Source organism: Hyla sarda, chromosome 5, assembly GCF_029499605.1.
Source record: "Hyla sarda isolate aHylSar1 chromosome 5, aHylSar1.hap1, whole genome shotgun sequence".
Lineage (NCBI taxonomy): Eukaryota > Metazoa > Chordata > Amphibia > Anura > Hylidae > Hyla > Hyla sarda.
In genome coordinates, this window is record NC_079193.1 from 231,416,839 (window position 1) to 231,433,216 (window position 16,378).

At 39.4% G+C, this 16,378-nt stretch overlaps 1 long non-coding RNA gene across 2 annotated transcripts in view; it reads right to left on the minus strand.

Annotated features, from left to right (window-relative positions):
* Positions 1 to 16,378, minus strand: part of LOC130273859 (uncharacterized) — a 136,475-nt gene that overhangs the window by 76,386 nt on the left and 43,711 nt on the right. For both annotated transcript variants that reach the window (XR_008844148.1, XR_008844147.1), the window contains exon 2: positions 9,308 to 9,469. This is a non-coding gene — a long non-coding RNA (uncharacterized LOC130273859). The remainder of the gene's footprint in view (positions 1 to 9,307; positions 9,470 to 16,378) is intronic.

The window sequence follows — 16,378 nt, forward strand, 5'->3', positions numbered from 1 at the left end:
TTCATTTTATGGGTGTTTCCCTGTCTGCCGTTTAATTTTTGTGCATGTTTTTCATTTTTAATATTTATTAAATATCTTTTTCATGCTAGTTTTCATATATCTATGTATCTTCTATGTTTATATTTTGGGCACATTTGCATTGTGCATTTTTTGCACCTTGTTTTGATCATTGATCATTCATATCACATATGACCTCATCATGGGGACATTGATAGGGTGCTCCATATATTTTATATACAGTGCATTTAATTTTATATTAATGTTGTTTACACTATAATTTTTGTTATACACAGTACACATTTTTCACATTTAGTTATGTACTCATTTGTTGCATCTCCATATCCACGCAGCTTATACACATTTATTGGTTTGTCCTCCTTTTTTTTATTATTCACATTTACATTCACTTGCACCATTCACATCACTACGCTCTTTTCATCTTATACTAATGGTATTTCTATTTTTGTTAGTATTCCTACCATCACCCATAGGAATATGTTTGCTATGGTTATTTATTTTGTCTTTACATCATTGATATATTTACACTTTATTGTGATACTTTATTATTGTGATAACATATATTCTGAGTTGTAGACTCTTTCCTATTTGAGATAATTTCAATACAGGTTTGTACTTAATGCAGCTACTGTATATACTTACCTTTATATTCACATGTGTTCACTATCCCTTTTTGATGTCACCTACACTTTTTTTAATCACTTGTCTTGTCTATATGTTGTTTGTCCATTCACTTTCTGCGCATGCGTCGATAGTACTATGTACCCTCACAATCAGTATCATTGCTCACGTTCCCCTGCAGTCATGTGATCGGGTCCCAATCATGTGGTCTCTTGGGTTTTCATTGTCCGTCCCCTCTCTTGTGTTCAGAGCATGACGCGGTCATTCAATGTGACTTCCATTTACCACCTTTAGTTTTATTAAATCATTTGATGTAGTCAATAAAACTGGCTTCTTGTAGGCCTTGTTTTTTTTTTTTTTTTTTTCATGGGACACCTACTGGATGTATCAAATATGTCAATATTTAGCACACTGTTATTATGTTATGTGGTTTTACAATCCTGTTGTTTATCGGGATTTGTTTTCTATGCATGTAACTCATACATTGAGATTGTTTAGTGCATAAATTATTTATGAGTCACAGGACAGATTTTTTTTTTAAATCAATTTCGATTGTATTGCTTTCTGCCTGAAACCAAAAAAATTTGTTATTTAGGGGAATAAAAAGTTGTTGATCTGAGGCACTCATTTACCACTTCGATGAATATGTCTGCTTTGGACTCGCTAAGTTAAATCTTTGTTAACAGATCTTGGGTACTCTTATGTCTTATGTCAATTGCACAGGATTTAGCATTTCCATGGCAGCAAAATAAAAATTGGGGAGAAAAGCGGAGTTGTATTAAAGGGGTACTCCGGTGGAAAACAATTTTTTTTAACCCCTTGGAGACAGAGCTCATTATGACCCTAAGGATGGGAGCATTTTTTTCAAATCTGACCTGTATCACTTTAAGCATTAATAACTCTGGGATGCTTTTACTTATAAATTTGATTCTGAGATTGTTTTTTCGTGATATATTCTACTATATGTTAGTGCCAAATTTTCATCGATACTTGCATAATTTCTTGGGGAAAAATGTGAAAATTTCAGGAAAAATTGAAAAAATTAGCATTTTTCTAACTTCTAAGCACTCTGCTTGTAAGGAAAGGAGACATGTCAAATAAATTACATATTGATTCACATATACATAATGTCTACTTTATGTTTTCATCATAAAGTTGACATGTTTTTACTTTTTGAAGACATCAGAGGGCTTCAAAGTATAGCAGCAATTTTCAAATTTTTCCTGAAAATTTCTAAATCAGAATTTTTCAGGAACCAGTTTAGTATAGAAGTGAATTTGAGGGTCTTTATGTTGGAAATCCCCTATAATGGACCCTATTATGAAAACTGGCACCCCTCAAAGTATTCAAAATGACATTCAAAAAGTTTGTTAACCCTTTAGGTGTTTCACAGGAATAGCAGCAAAATGGAGGTGAAAAATCAAAATCTAAATTTTTTACACTAAAATGTTATTGTAGTCCCATTTTTTTCATTTTTACAAGGGGTAAAAGGTAAAAATTTATTTTCTCTCAAGTAAGGAAATACCTGATATGTGGATGTAAAGTGATCTGTGGGTGCACTAGAGGGCTCAGAAGGAAAGGAGCGACAATGACATTTTGCTGAAATGGTTTTTGGGGGCCATGTCCCATTTAGGAAGCCCCCGTGATACCAGAACAGTAAAAAAAAAAACACATGACATAGTATTTTGGAAACTACCCCCCCTCAAGGAACGTAACAAGGTTCACAGTGAGCCTTAACACGCCACAGGTGATTGATGAACTTTTGTTAAATTGGGACGTAAACATTTTTCATTTTCACAAGGGGTAATAGGAGAAAAAGCCCCCCAAAATTTGTAACCCCATTTCTTCTGAGTATGGAAATACCTCATATGTGGATGTAAAGTGCTCTGCGGGCAAACTGCAATGCTCAGGAGAGGAGGAACGCCATTGGGCTTTTGGAGAGAGAATTTGGTTGGAATGGAAGTTGGGGGCCATGTGCCTTTAAAAAGCCGCCATGGTGCCAGAACAGTGGAACCCTCCACATGTGACCCCATTTTGGAAACTACACCACCGTGAGGATTGTAGTTTCCAAAATGGGGTCACATGTGGGTGGGTCCACTGTTCTGGCACCATGGGGGCTTTGAAAATGCACATGGCCTTCAATTCCAGGCTAATTCTCTCTTCAAAAGCCCAATGGCGCTCCTTCTCTTCTGAGCATTGTAGTTCGCCCGCAGAGCACTTTACATCCATACATGGGGTATTTCCATACTCAGAAAAAATGGTTTTACACATTTTGGGGGGGGGCTTTTTTCCTACTACCCCTTGTGAAAATGAAGCAATGAGCATTTCAGGGGAAATTTATTTATTTATTTTCATGCCCAACTTTAACGAAAATTTGTCAATGACCTGTGGGGTGTTAAGGCTCACTATACCCCTTGTTACATTCCGTAAGGGGTGTAGTTTCCAAAATGGGGTCACATGTGGGTGTTTTTTTTTTAGTTTATGTCAGAACCGCTGTAACGATCCACCACCTCTGTGCAAATCACCAATTTAGGCGTCAAATGTACATGCCGCTCTCTCACTCCTGAGCCATGCAGTTCGCCCGCAGAGCATTTTACATCCACATATGGGATATTTCCGTACTCGGAAGAAATTACGCTAGAAATATTGTGGGTCTTTTCTCCTTTTACCTCTTGTGAAAATGAAAAGTATGGGGCAACACCAGCATGTTAGTGTAAAATTTTGTATTTTTTTTTTACACTAAACGCTGGTGTGCTCCCCAACTTTACCTTTTCATAAGGGGTAAAAGGAGAAAAATCCCCCCAACATTTTTAACGCAATTTCTCCCGAGTATGGAAATACCCCATACGTGGCACTAAACTGTTGCCTTGAAATACGACAGGGCTCTGAAGTGAGAGAGCCCCATGCGCATTTGAGGCCTAAATGAGGAATTTGCAATAAGGGTGGACCCGGATACAAGGATGGCGCTTGTCTCCACCAAAATCCTACAGCAGTGTTTCCCAGACAGGGTGCCTCCAACTGTTTCAAGACTCCCAGCCTGCCAAGACAGTCAATGGCTGTCCGGCAATAATGGCAGTTGTTGTTTTGCAACAGCTTTTAGGAAACAATGCCATGTGAGACGTTCTTCAATTTTATTGGGGGGGGGGGACGTGTAAGGGTGTAGTGTAGTGTAGTGTTTTAGGGTACATTCACACAGGCGGGGGTTCACAGTGAGTTTTCCACTGGGAGTTTGAACTGTGGAGGAAAATTTGCCGCAGCTCAAACTTGTAGAAGGAAACCCACTGTAAACCCCCACCCGTGTGAATGTACCCTGTACATTCACATGTGGGGGGCGCCCCAAACCTTCAGTTGTTGCAAAACTACAACTCCCAGAATGCACTGACAGACCGTACATGCTGGGAGTTGTAGTTTTGCAACAGCTGTAGGCACAATGGCGGGGAACCACTGAGTTAGGAAACAGACTCTAGTTCAGTGATTCCAACCCGTGTGCCTCCAGCTGTTTCAAAACTACAACTCCCAGCATGTACAGTCTGTCAGTGCATTCTGTGAGTTGTAGTTTTGCAACAGCTGGAGGCACATGGGTTGGAATCACTGAGTTAGGAAACAGACTCTAGCTCAATATTTCCCAACCAGTGTGCCTACAGCTGTGGCAAAACTACAGTCAAGGATGCTGGGAGGTGTAGTTCTGCAACATCTGGTCCTTCAGATGTTGCAGAACTACAACTCCCAGCATGCCTGGACATTCTGGGCATGCTAGAAGTTGTAGTTATGCAACAACTGGGGAAGAACAGTTTGGAGACCGCTAAGTAGTGGTCTCCAAACTGTTGCCCTCCAGATTTTGCAAACTGGGAATTGTAGTTTTGCAACATCTGAAGGGCTACAGTTTGAAGACCACCAAATAGTGGTCCTCAAACTGTGCCACATCAGATGTTGCAAAAATGCAACTGCCGGCATGCCCAGACAGTCAGTGCATGCTGAATGTTGTAGTTTTGCAACATCTGGAGTACCACAGTTTAGAGACCACCACACAGTGGTCTCCAAACTGTGGCCCTCCAGATGTTGCAAAACTACAACTCCCAGCATGCCCAGACAGCCTTTGGCTGTCTGGCCATGCAGAGATTTGTAGTTTTGCAACTTTTAGAAGGCCACAGTGAAGATCACTTACCGGGATCTTCACTGCAGCCTCCTCCACCACTGCACTTTACGGCCACCGCTCCGATTACGCCGCTGCTCCATGCGGCAGCACCTCCATGCCACCGCCGGTCCGGTAAGTCGCCCATGCTCCCCCCCTCGCCGCACGTGTTCCCTGCTCTGCCTGGACTTCGACCTGTGGGCAGAGCAGGGAAAATGAACTTTAACCCCCCCCCCGCCATCAACTGCCATTGGTCGGTCGTACTGATCAACCAATGGCAGGGGATAGGAGGAGGTGGCAGCACTGCCACCTTGCTCCTATCCTTTAGGATGGTCAGAGCTATCTCTGACCGCTCCGATCATTCTTATTTTCTGGGCGATCGGGTCACCAGTGACCCAATTGGCCGGGAATTTGCAGCAATCGCTGACATGGGGGGGTTTCAGGACCCCCCAAGGCATTGCCACGGGATACCTGCTGATAGATATCAGCAGTCATTCCAGTCCGATCCCCGCCCAGCGCACGGCGGGGACCGAAATTCCCACGGGCATACAGGTATGCCGTCCGTTGTTAAGTACCAGGACGCGAGGACGTACCTGTATGCACTCCGTCCCCTCAGGTTAAAATTCTACAAATCTAAATGAGTAAATGGTTTTGTTAAATTTTCATGATACATCTCTCTCCAACACCGTAAGTTATGATTGTATCACCAAAACCTAGAGAGAAAAACACCTCAGTTTTGACAAGAATTATATAGGAGATTATAAATCACAAAATATTTGGCATCCATGCTAAACCTTTCGTCACAGGAATCTGATTTGTTTAAAAATCTTTAATTCCTCCAAATGCAATATTCTGCAGCCCTCCTGGCCCTGTTTATAGCATCATATTAAAGTACATTCTATTTATCCAGAGTACCAATGGCAAGTCTTGGTTTATTACTTATATGTTGTCTTTTTAGCTTATCCACAAATATTGGGGAGTAAAACAAAATCAAAATTCATGGTGTTAAATTATGTTTTTGTAGTTTAGTGTTTCTTGGTGGGAAATAATTGTTTATGTTACATTAAGCAGATTGAGAACACAGGTTCTGTTGTATGTCTTTTTTTTCTATTACTGTGTGTTAAATGGCCTTGTCTCATTACCAAAATCATTAGACAGGTCAATAAGAGAAAGTCGAACGCAATGTTTAGTGAACTATATAGGTGTAATTAGTCTTTGTAACTTGTGGTAATTTCTTCTGAATAACCCCAGTGGTATGTAATAGGAAATAGAAAGTGCGGTGACTCTGCTAATTAACTTTATAGCTTCTTATCTGTTGACACTACAAATACCTGCACTCATCACGCATCTCTCTCTCTATGTGTGTGTGTATATATATATATATATATATATATATATATATATATATATATATTGGACTGAAAATTGTGAGACATGTCAATTTCTGCTTTTTAGCTCTTTAATGATTTGCATTCTTCGAATAAAGTGAAATAAACTCGGCCGCCAACAAAGTGCTCTATACATAAAGTGTTAATGGGGGAAGACAGTGTCCATTAATGTTCTGTAGAGGGCTGTGCCGGATACAGTCCACAGATGGTATAGTCAACATTGGGAAGGCTCCATCAATAAATGCCATATATGTAAATAACACAGTATGTGCAAACTGTTCGGGATATATTCCCCAGTCCACATTAAATTCAGTTCCTATGAGGTACAGGGTAAGTTCAACAGTTCGTGCAAAAGTCCGACAAGGACCTACACTTGTTATATAAACGCTGTGAACTACTCATGCACTAATAACCAGCAATGACAGTCCCATACAGATTATCGGTACTACTCATTAACACACACTGTTGCAAAAGTAAACCTGGGATCCCCAACTTGCTTCAGCGTGCCGTGATGGAGTCCAGGCAGGTGTCAACGTCCGCTGATTGTGCGACCATTCAGATGCTGCGTCTTTGGCTCTGCCCCTCCATTCACTTTACTTTTCCCCCAAAACAATGGCAATAAGGTGCTCTCTTGTAGATTCAAGCATTTCTCGCTGTAACAATCATCTTGTAGGAATCTTGTAGGTACAGACAATTTTATTCAATAATAGTTTCTAATGGCTCCATGTATAGCGTGATGCCGATACAGCACTGATGGCGGCCGTATGCTTAAGCTGAGTGGCGGTCAGACATTTAACGTCATTAGATCCCACCTTCCTACTCTACGACACATCCCTACCTGTCAGGGCTTTCACACCTGTATAGGTACTCTATGGGCAATGGAGGGGAGGATTTTTTTTATCCAGACCTCAATTTATATTTCTAGTTGCTAAGCAAGATGACAGGTTGCATTTCAGCTAATAGAAACATGGAGAGGAGTAGAATTGTTGATTTGGTTATTTACTATATCCTAGATTACACACATTACAGCCATACCTTTACTGCACTATACAAATGTCTAAGATAACCTAGTGTAAGGTAGGTCACACATTCCATGAGCGTTTATGTATTACGGGTATTTTTCACTCAATGTGGAAAATAGAAAATGTAAAAAACGGAATAAAAAGTGCCTTAAATAAATCTGGAATGTGTTCCTTTGTATAGTGCAGTAAAGGTATGGCTGTAATGTGTTTAATCTAGGATATAGTAAATAACCAAATCAACAATTCTACTCCTCCCCATGTTTCTATTAGCTGAAACGCAAGCTGTCATCTTGCTTAGCAACTAGCAATATAAATCAAGGTCTGGATAAAAAGAATCCTCCCCTCCACTGCCCGTAGATTACCTATACAGGTGTGAGAGCCCTGACAGGTAGGGATGTGACATAGAGTAGGAAAGTGGGATCTAATGATGTTAAATGTCTGACCGCCACTAAGCTTAGATGGGCACTGTCAGATACAAAAACTTTTGATATGTTGTAAAGCATGTATAATCAATAGGTTTTGCAATTGCTTTCATTAGAAAATTTTCAGTATTTCATACTGAAAAAGCCAGTCAAACAACTGCCCCCCCTCTGCCTGCTTGGACACATACTAGTCCTGAGGACAAGCTGGGAGTTGTAGTTTTGCTAATGCTAGGGGAGAAGTGAGCAGACAGCATACTAAGGGAGGGGGCAGAGACCTGCACAGTGAGGCCACGCCCCTCCATTTGAGAGGAATTCAGACTAGTGAGCTAAATTAAAAGTGTAATAAAAAAATAAAGATGTTTCACTTATTTTGTTTATGTGACTATTATAAAAATAAATACTAATATAAAAAAACCTGGGCAGCCTGTTTGACCGAATCGTAAGTAATCGTAAGTCACTAATAGGCTGTAAGCCAGCATGTGCACTACACACTATCCTTTTACTAGCACCCTTTGTATTCCTTATGTACGTGCAAGTATAATACTAAGCAGAAACCCCCCTCGTGAATAGTATGCGCGTGAGTAGTTGTTCAACAGTTTTATGTACCTGTTCGACCTCTCTTATTGTGGCTGATCCACATCATAGTGGGTATCAATTTCAACCTGCCCTTGTATTAGTTACTAGTCAGTATGTAATTTTTTTTTTTTGTCATTTTAAGCAATTTTTATCCTATTTTCTGTGTTTTTTTTTTTTGTATGCATCTCCCCTGGTTTATCATGATGGGGACTTTATTCCATGAAATCCTGAAGACTGTAATAGCCAGTGAGATTTCTCTGTTAAATGACCCACAGTCATTTCAGCTGTCATAAAGCAAACATATTATGCTGCAATGACTATACAAGAATATAAAAGTTACATGTTTATGTCTCCCATATGGCTTATCCAAGGAGGGTTCAATAAATAAAAACAAAAAAACTACAACATTAACCACTTGCTGACCACCATTAGGCTTTATACATATAGGCGGATGGCAATTAATGGAGTATATTGGTATTGTACAATTGTATTTAAATAGGACTATCACCTCAAGATATATGATGTATTAATTTAATGTTAGCACAAACTGCACTGGCTTCATCATGTTTTGTGTCATTCACCTCTCATAGGAAGGTGTGTAGTTCTTTCTTTTTCAGTGTGGTGGTGTCTCAGCAGCTCCCCAACTTCTCTCTCACTCCTAAGACAATATGTCATCCTCTTCTTTATCATCACTTCTGACCAGCCACGTTACTGCATATTTTTGCAGAGGTTTAATGGAAAATTACTGAAATTGCCATAAAAATTTGGCAAAATTTAACCTCAGTTTTGGAAACTCATGATAAAATTGCATGCTGTGAAAACAGCTTCACTGAATGCCGCATTGTGCTAAACAATGCTATAGGCAGTGGAGCAGGCAGGGAATTAGTGCAGATGGAGCTGCAACCTCACTGATTGGTTGCCTCTACTTTCCCAGTCAGGTTCGGTGAAAACAATCATGGGCAATAATGCGATGAACATCAAAACTTGCCATGACCAGTAATGTGACATTATCATGGACTCATCTATGACAATACTCTTTGCTTTCATGGTATTCCAAGCATTTCTGTACTAGAAATACTATACACCTTCTGTCCTATTTATTGTGTTTATGAAACTAATTGGCATTACCTTGGTTTCCACGAATACCATTGTAGACAGAACATGGTGTCATCGTCCAGAGTTTATTACCATGGTGATGATGGATGAAGATTTACAAATGATGTTCTATCCATTCAGCAACTTCAGTTTCCTTTACCGTTGCTGTCACAACCTATTGTTCATTGGGTTTATCTACAAAATATAAAAATAATATAAGACTTTAGACAAACACATGTTGGTACCATTAAGTAAAAGAGGAATTAAAATACTATTGATATATGCATTGATCCCTTAAATCTATACTTTTTCACAAGGATTCTTAGCTTCAGGAGACAGTCTGATGTAGAACATAATTTCCGTTAGTGATATCTGTCCTTTAAATTTATATGTAAGGGTCAAATTGGCATTGAAAATTCAATTATAGCAATGTTCTGGCCTCAATCATTAAGAAATCAACAAGAAGCTAAAACTTATGCCAAAAAAAGTCCAAACTTGGCCTCCTTAAAGATGCTAATCTAAGGCAATGCAAATTTAATGAGGGCTGATTAGAAAATTGAAAGTGCATCTCAAAGGGGAAAATGAGACTAATCAATAGCCTAATGTCATGGTCTAAATCATTGCTACAATTGATGTCAACAGGATTGGCTAAGTTAGTGTATGACATATGGCATAAACAGACAGTGCAGACCCTTTCACTTGAAGTACTATATTACATTTCTGGTACTTATAGAAAATATTCAGATATATAGTATCTATAATGGTAAGGCATCAGTTTTTATAGGTTAACAGTTAAGAGTTGGAATCCCAAATATAAGAATAACTTTTTTTTAATCTAGTTTGAGCTTGGCTGATGATATTGAAGCACAAATGTTCTAAATGAAACCCATGTCGTCATACAACACTTTTAGTATTAGGGAATACAAAATTTTTTTGCTTAATAAAACTGTTATGTTTGTGCTTTCCATCACTGGTCCCTGATACACCACTTGCATAAACTTTCTATTGGTTAAGGATGAGAGGTACATGGGAAGTATTACTCAGGCAGATCTGAGTTATCGGCAATAATTGCTAAATGCAAGAAGACATTGCTAGGCCTATTACACCAGGAAATATCAGTTTATTGAGCCAATAATCACCATGTAACATGGCCTTAAGAGCAAAGCCGGGACAAGGGTGACTCAGTCTGGTGCTTCTGTTTTACTCTAGATGGATATCTCCATATGGACTCCATTATAAGTATTTGAGGTCTGTTGGTCCCAGTTTGGATCTGTTATATAGCTATCATGACACCACTGTGCACAGAGCCTGATCCAACCTTAAATAGGAGGTAATACTGGGCCACTTCTTGTGTGGATTCATGTAAAGAATCAAATGATTATTTGATAACCGTCCATCCCTTTTGGTAATCTGATTGATTGGTAACAATATAATTAAATAACAATTACACACAAATGAATTATTTCCTGGATATTTGATAGGGCAGGGCTTGCGCCATCTATAGTTGAGGTAGGAATCAGCCTAGAGCTCTCAGTGGATGGGGGCAATGTGAGGAGATATGGGGGCAATGTGATGGAATAGGGAGGTGATGTGAGGAAATATGGGGGCAATGTGAGGAAATATAGGGGAAATGTGAGGAGATATGGGGGCAATGTGATGGAATAGGGAGGTTATGTGAGGAAATATGGGGGCAATGTGAAGGAATGGGGAGGTGATGTGAGGAAATATGGGGGCAATGTGAAGGAATAGAGAGGTGATGTGAGGAAATATGGGGACAATGTGAATGAATAGAGAGGTGATGTGAGGAAATATGGGGGCACTGTGAAGGAATAGAGAGGTGATGTGAGGAAATATGGGGGCACTGTGAAGGAATAGAGAGGTGACATGAGGGAATATGGGGGCAATGTGAAGGAATAGGGAGGTGATGTGAGGGAATATGGGGCAATGTGAAGGAATAGAGAGGTGATGTTAGGAAATATGGGGGCACTGTGAAGGAATAGAGAGGTGACGTGAGGGAATATGGGGGCAATGTGTTGGAATAGGGAGGTGATGTGAGGAAATATGGGGGCAATGTGATGGAATAGGGAGGTGATGTGAGGAAATATGGGGGCAATTTGATGGAATAGGGAGGTGATGTGAGGAAATATGGGGGCAATGTGAAGGAATAGGGAGGTGATGTGAGGGAATATGGGGGCAATGTGAGACATTGAATAGTTTGTACAGAAGTTAGAATTGTGCTGGCACAAGGAGTCTAAAATGTTTGTCTGTGAGATTCTGGTAAAATGAATCGTGGCTCGGGAATTCCTCAAGGTGTTCCAGGCCAGATGAAGAAGAAAAAGTGAACAACTCTGATCAGAGAAGATGTCACTTGTGAGTCACTACATGTAGCTGTAATCACTTGCGTGGTCTGCAGAGCTTGTGTAGATCTGGTATCTCCTTCTATATGGTCACTACATGTGGAAATATTGATCATTGTACTCAGTAATATTGATTTTTGTACTCAGCTACTTTGTATTCAGTAGCAGTATAATCCAAAAAGGAGTACAACCAAGGGCCAGAACTAAAGTGGTTAAGCCAAGGGGCGGCAAAATTAGGTTTTGCCTGGGGTGGCAAATATCTTTGTACCAACCCAGGGATAGGAAGTAATGGAGATTTGAAGTGTTTGTCTAGAATTGGAAACTGATTTTATTTTTTTTTTGCAACAACAGCACCACTCTTATCCACAGGTCATGTGTAGTACTGGAGCTTAGCCCCATTAACTTCATTAGAAGCCAATTGCAATACCAGATACAGCCTGTGGACAGCTTCTTGTTTTTACAAGAAAGAAGCAGCATTTTTTTTTTTTTTAATCCTGGACAACCCCCTTAACTGACATATAGGGTCAACAAGTAAAAGCTGCAAATAAAGGCTACATGCTGCACAAGGTACCAAAATCCCACTGCTATGTAGCTGAATACCAGCAATGGGCACGTGTTTCCATATATCTCATTCCTCATTGGAAAACCTGTCAGTCAAAGCACAGACATTTCATTGTGCAAATCATTTAAGTCCCTGCTATGACTTTTTTCAATTATTTCAGGCATAAAATTGCAATCGTTTTACATAGCTGTAGTGTGATTGTAACATGATTTATGGTATAATATAGGACCTAAACCCTTTACGTTGTCTTCAGAAACAAATATATTTGCTTCAGTAAACAGCCATACCATGAAGATAAAGCTACATAATTGGATGGAGAATATATAATGAGTTATTTCATCGTTGCTGTTAACAAGAATATGAAGCACTAATTTGAGCTCTTGAAATGTGCGGCAGGTTATCACTTACAAGATAGCACATCTCCTCACAAGCTACCACTATAATAATCATGTCCATGGAAGTCTCCACTTTTAGCTCTTTTAAGATCGCTTTACTGGAAAGCTTACACAGCCAAAAGTCAACACTTTTATCATCAACAATTCTTAATTTGTATTAAAATATTGCATTCATATAACATATAAATGAACTGAAAGACTTAAATAATCTGTTGTCAACCAGTTCATGAAATACACTATAATATTCCTAGAATTGATATTTTTCTGTTACTAGTATTATCTGGCAGAATACACACACAGACAAATAATTTGGTACTGAATGAATTATCCAGTTCTAGGGAAAGGGTTATATTGTTATACAGGGGCAGACTGACAACAATCAGGGCCCCCGGACCAAAAAAAAGTAAGGGCCCCCTGCGATGCTCTGCTGCTGGTCACACTTCTGCCCCTATTCTACACAAATCCCTCCACCAGCCCTACACACAAAATAAACAAAATTTTATATATAAAATAAATTATAAAAATGTTTTTCCATGACCAATAATACCAGTATACAAGGAGTAAATATATACCACCACACAATAACTGGATAATACCGCCATACTGTACTGAATAAAACCACTGTACACAGACCAGTATTTACACAGTATGCTACACAGTAGATGTATACAGCAGAGTTAGAGTTCCCCCCCCAGTAGGTGTATACAGCAGAGTTACAGTCCCCCCCCCCAGTACGTGCAGGCAGCAGAATTTTTTCCCCTCCCCTCCTTCCCAGGTTTACAAAAAAATAAAATAAAATGATGTTCACCTGATGTCCCACGCAGTGATCTTCTCCGGAGCGCAGAAGGGACCCACGTCTTCCTTCCCTCACAGTGCAGGCGCCGATGAGTTCCTTCATCGGCGCCTGCGCTGCAAGGGGCGGATGTCACGTCTCCTCTGAATAAGTCGCAGATGTGACTCACACAGAGGGATTGCTTCCTCCTGTATGTGTGTGTGTATCGCACATACAGGAGAAGGCAGCGCTGTCTGCTGGGGATCTGGGACAAGTGTCCTGGATCCCCAGGAGCGGCGGCAGCGGCGGGCCCTGTACCCGGCTGGGCCCTCGACGACATCCGATCGGACTGGCTGGTCAGTCCTCCCCTGTTGTTATAGAAGAAATAAGGGAACACCAAGATCCCACACTGACAAGATGACAGCGTTTATGAAAGATACATTAAAACATCTCCTTAACAGAGGGAACACATAAGATAAAATATGTCAATGTGTCTTGGACAGATGTAGCCAGTGTCATCTTGATCCCTGATGCATTAAAATATTTTATTACAGTCCTGAATTTGAGATAAATTATCCTAACACATTGCATATAACTAATTTTCACAATACTCAAGTACTGGTAACAAGGGTGCTATAAAAAGAAATAATAATAAAATTATAATAATATCTTTTGCATTAAAAAAGTATAAGGTTAATGCGTTGTGTTAACGCATTTAAGATAACCATGGGATTTCAATGTGGCGCCTAACTAAAGGTCACCAGTAATTTGGAATTGGACACCATTTTATTGTTGGATGTTACAACAGGGATACCAGTGTGGGCAAAATAATTACCACTTTGTAAAGGAAACCCTTGTCTGGAAAATACATCTTAGAGGCACCCAGTTGCCACACTAAACAAACTATACATAAATACTTCATAGTTTTTATGTATAATTTGTTATGAACCCGGCCAAACTTTCTATCAATGTGGCCGGGTTCACACTGCGTAATCTCTCGACAGACAAAATTCCCACATAAGAAAGATGCAGAAGCAAATAGCATTGCTATCTGCCCTAGTTCTGAAATCACCAAAAATTCATTTTTTGGGGGGTCCTCTACTTCCTGGTTTAGCAGTTTCTCAACACCATAATTCCCAGAATACAGTGTTTTCCCTCAGCTCTTCTTCACAGCCCTTCAACTCTGCCTACTCCCCTCCCACAGCAATCCTTCCAGTTTCCCTGGTGAGGTTCGGTGAGGTTCAGTGAGGTAGCAGCACCTGCTATTTATTCTGTCCTCTGCTTGTGTCATTGCTTAGCACAAGGCAGCAGGCTGTAAGCACACCTCATTCTCCCCAATAAACATGTATGTGTATAAATGACATCACTCAGGGGACAGGGCTTGAGCTAAGAGACAATATCCAGCCATGCATTCTGAGAAAGCAAATGATTATGTGTTGTCTGGGAGGAGCTGGGGACAACACCACATTGAGAATGAAAGAACTACACAACTTCCTGTCATTGGTGAAGCATGCAAAAACATGCTAAAGGAAACCGAGGTCTCTGACATACATACCTTCAGTTTGGCGCCCGGTCCCTCTAAAGATCAGTTTTTATCTTCGCTGAATTGCACGCTGGAGGTGGGGGAATATAAATATTCATGGTCACTGGTAACATGAGCGCTTGTGCCTACTGAGCGCTAACGTGACCAGCGGCCATGAATATTCAAATTCCCTCAGCAGGCCTGCATGCAGCGCGCAATTCAGCAAAGATAAAAACTGATGTTCAGAGGGACTGGGCGCCGAACTGAAGGTATGCATATTAGTCAGAGACCCTTCATCAGTCTTCTGTTCGCCCGCACTATAAACTGATGTATTGGCCCCCATTTACAAAGACTGGAGTGTCGGTTAGTTTTTTTTTTTCAGTCACTCGTCTTTTTTTTCCTTGTGATTTACTAATCTGTTGCATGTGTCGGTTTTTTTTTTGTGTCGCACGGGAATAAAAAGTGTTGCACTGGAAAAATAAAAATTAAACCAAATAAATAAAGCAAAGTTACTCTGCACAAGGATGTAACTTTACATTCATGATTGTTAATGCATTAACAACCCAAAAGTAAAAAAAAATAAAATAAAATATATATATATATATATATATATATATATATAAAAATATATATATATATATATATATATATATAAATTTAAAAAATCTATTACATAATTTAATCATAAAAGCGTTGAGGGGTTAAAAATGCTTTTAAAGTATAAAACAAGTAATTTAATCATGAACCACAATGGTCAGCTGTCCCTTCCTCAAAAACACTCAATTTTTCCATTTTCACTCAACCCCTGGGCTGTCGGTTTTTCAGAAATGAGAAATCACACTTTTTTCAGAGTGATTTCACAATTACTCCGAGTGATTTTTCCATTTGTTCGGGTTAACGCCCATTTTTGAGTAAACGACGCTAATTTTGTAGGTTAAATAAAAAAACTCTCCGAGTGTTTTTGAAAATGTAGGTTGTGCGCCTAAATTTTGGGCACAGATTTGGTCGCACGCGGGATGCGACCAAATTTTGGGCTCAATAACCGAGAAAAACGTCAGTTCTCCTTTAGTAAATGAGGGCCATTGGGTATAGTGTGGGTGAACAGGATGAGCGTTTTCCTTTAAAACCAGTACAGTTTATGATAACACTATTTTAGGAAGTGATAAATCTTGGGGTAATAGTCTTATTTAAATAAAAGTTTCTGCAATAACACATAACCAAAAAAGATGAAATATAGGAATAATCTGTATATTTATTGAATACAGAAATGTATACATTTATTTAATATTTACATTTTTTTATGTGTTTCATTCATACTTCATGATTTCAAACATGTGACAATGACCTCTGCTAGAATCCCAATAGGTGTAATAACAATACAAAAATCTCTACTTTTTTTTTAAAGTCTGTATTCATTCTGTTATGGACGTGTTTTAATGGATCTTCAATAAATGCTAAATTTTATTGGAAATACAGGTTCTTGTTATAATATTTCA